Source organism: Carcharhinus amblyrhynchos, chromosome 22, assembly GCF_965287045.1.
Source record: "Carcharhinus amblyrhynchos chromosome 22, sCarAmb.v2.hapA, whole genome shotgun sequence".
In the NCBI taxonomy this organism is placed as follows: domain Eukaryota; kingdom Metazoa; phylum Chordata; class Chondrichthyes; order Carcharhiniformes; family Carcharhinidae; genus Carcharhinus; species Carcharhinus amblyrhynchos.
The window spans coordinates 27100464-27104211 of NC_137345.1; positions in this window are offsets into that span (position 1 = coordinate 27100464).

Genomic DNA, 3748 nt, shown 5'->3' on the forward strand with positions numbered 1-3748 from the left:
CTTGTGGATTTATGAAACATCTGAATATAATTAAAATCTCAGTTAAATTAATTGTGAAAGGCAAGGTGAATGATATGCCATATTTTAAATTAAAATTATAATTTTAAAGTCATTATCAACAACTCTGGTTACCCTAAGGTGTTGAATCAGTACTGACTTAAAATACTTAAGTTTAGTAATAGATCTACTGTCAGCTGCATACCTGGTTACTGTTCTTACATATATCAAGGGATATATTTTTAAAGCAAAATTTGTTTTAAAAATAAATTGCAATTTACAATGCTGCCTGACTGCACGTGGTCGAGGCAGATTTTACATTTGGTGATAAGCAAATGAATTTGAGTGGAAACCTCGGGAGAGTAAGGGGAGGCCAGCTTTTCAAAAAGGGCACAATTTGCACTTATTTGACAGAGTCATCCAGATTGAAATGTTAGCTGTGTTCTCTCTTCATAGAGGCTGTCAGATCTGCTGAGATTTTCCAGCATTTTCTGTTTTTGTTTCAGATTTCAGACATCAGCAATAATTTGCTTTTATTTTAACAATTTGCACTGGAATCACTTAGTGTACCTAAAGTGGAAACTCTAGTAATCAAGGATACTAATTTACAATTTTCACTGACAAATTGACAGGATTGTATAATTAAACCTTGGAGATGCTGGTGAATATCAAGCAATAAGAAGGAAATTTGGGTTCTCTAGTCAAAGTAAATCATTGTTCCTTACATCTGTAAATTATGCATTACATTATTTAATAACAATTATAAAATAATGTACTGTTTAATTCAACCATGAACAGCATGCCTAGGCGATATTCTATTTGATATGTTAAAAGTGACTCATCTAACTAGGTGTTTTGTTGTACTTGCAAAATGACCTTCAAATGGTGGGCACTTCTGAGCATTCTGTTCTGTAAATTAGTTACCTGAGGTGTTGTCAACAGGACAATGACTTAACTTTGTGACAATGGAATAATATGTTACAACATTTAAGCACAACTAACTTCCTCTTTTCTGTCCCAACAAGGTGCCTCAACCAAAGTTTGGAAGAGTATTTTTTTTTACTATCAGTGTTATGTTTCATTGCTCTTGCATTCTCTCAAACTGTCTTGATCCACCCTTCTCCAGAACCACATTTCACCTCTTTCTAATTCAGTGGAAGTCCACTTTTGTTGAAAATCCACACCTCAGCCTTGTACAACAACTCTTCAAATCAATGTTGATGATTATTTTCTTAAAATCTTTTCTTATTCTTATGCACCAATTCTTTAGCCTTGAAAGATGTATTCATTACCAACTGTTATTTTAGTTATGATTTATTTATGGCAATAGTCATTGTTTGACAATATGCTTCCCAGATAGAGAAAAATAGAGAGGGAAATATTTTGTTGAGAGAGAAAGAAGTGAGACAGAAAGCAAAAGTGAAAATGCTTGCCTAGCCTGTGATAATCAGTGCAAGATCCAGTTGAAACTGGAACGGTGAGGGCAATGATATGGTCAGTGGACACATTGCAACTGCATGAAATTAGTTATTTGAAGAACCGTGGTTTGGGTCAAAAGTTCCATTGGTGTAAAATTTAACATTCTCCTCGTTCTTTCCCCTTCATTCCAATGGCATAGAAATAACCAGAATAGGGCTGCACCTTCTTTTCCTTGACTGTTTACATTTAGTTGGTCAAATTATTGAGATAATATTCTTTTAATCGAATGGCAAGAATTGCTCTATAGCAGCACCCAGTGGTCAAACTGTGTGGGGAGTGAATAAAGGTTATGTACATCTGCAGTGGCTTCATTGCAAACACCTAAGATAGTGTACAAGTATAAGATATTTTGCAGGTAAGCACTTTTATAATGAAATTTGTTACAGAGCAAAGTTCACACAGGATTAGAATACTGTTCTGCAATGACAACAATCGTATATAAAAGATAATACATATATTTGTATGTCAAGTGGGCACAATGCCACACCTTGTTCGCTAAAAGAATTGGAACGTCCCTGATTAGTTAGAAATTCTCTTTCCTGAATATTGCGCAATAAATAAATAGAACATGGATTTCTGTCTACGTGATATGTTTTGCAAGACAATGAGGTGGAATATGGAAGCAAATTTGTGCAATATTCAATAGATAATATTTAATTTAAAGTTAACACTAAAATGTCTTGCTTTGTGGCAATTTGTGCAAAATTCCATGCAGTGATGTTGCATCATGATATTATTCCAGACCGTGTTTGACTATTAGCAATATATTTTTAATGTAACCAAAGTGAGATTGTGGCAAATATTGTCCATTAAAAATTTTGAGGCTGGCAGCTCACTGTTTCAGACCCAACATTGGAATCTCTAGTGTCACAGTTCATATTTCAGAGTTTGAAGAGAGAAGTATATACAGAACCCTTTTGCAACACTAGCATATTATAGTACAAAGTGTGTATGTGCTGAATGGAAATTAAACAGATTTTAAAAATCTAATTTTGCTATGTAAAGTACACATAAAACTTGCCTAAATTTTAAAAAATACTAAAATCTCATGAAGTTGATATTTGTACATTAAAATTAACATGACAATGCAGAGGTTTTGGGGATAGCACAATTTCCTTGTACTGTTATTTCCTTGTACATTATTCTCATCGATTACACAAACTCATATAATTGTAACGTTGAATGAATCTATCTATTTGAGTACAATCTTTTTATGAATTTTTAACAACAATTGGAAATCTGAAGTTAAAATAATATTGGAGCTACATTGCACTTTCTTCTGCATTTGAAATGCGATGCTGACCCTGCATCAGAATTGGAAAGGCTTAAAACAAGATGCTGTATTGTATATTATCAATGTAATACATTAACAGATTTCACTTTCTGCCTTGGAAACTGAAATCAAAATTTGCATTTTTTTTCTTGCTTGGTATCTGACATGCATCATTGCCACTCTAGTGCTGTTTCAATTATCCACTTTGCACAGTAACTAGCCATTGTATCAATCTGTGCCGATGGCTCAGAATGCATATGCCAAAACCATGCAATGATGGTCACGATCTCATTTCTAATCATTGTTCCTAAGTAGGCTTTTGTCCTACAGATCATTTCATAATCTCAATGGTTCCCCCTTAAATCTAAAGCATCACACAATTCATAGAATCCCTACAGTGCAGGAGAGGCCGTTCGACCTATCAAGTCTGTGCCGTCCACAATCCCGCCTAGGCCCTTTCCTCATAACCCCACGTATTTACCCTGTTAGTCCTCCTGGCATTAAGGGCAATAAACATAGCGAATCAATCTAATCAGCACACCTTTGGACTGTGGGGGGGGCGGAAACTGGAGCAACTGAAGGAAACCCACATAGAGAGAGAGAATGTGCCAACTCTACACAGTCACCCAAGGCACTGTGAAGCATTAGTACTAACCACTGAGCCACCATGTTGCCTGTTTTAACAAAGAATGATTACTTTCATCAATATGTTTTACCTGCATCATGTCTGATGATAATCCTGTGAGAGAAGGTGACAGCAGCTGAATGATTCATTCAATTTGCAAATTATTTAAGCTTGACAGAAATTGGTTGTCACGCTCTGAATTTTGAAAATATATTTATAGTATAATGATATAATTGATCAAAAATAAAGTATGAAGTCATGCCATATGAATTTTTGCATTGTTTATTTAAACTATATTACCAGTGGATTATTTAATAAATGTGTTTAATTTTCACAAACATCCAATAAATATGAGCATCAGCCTGGTAAAATAA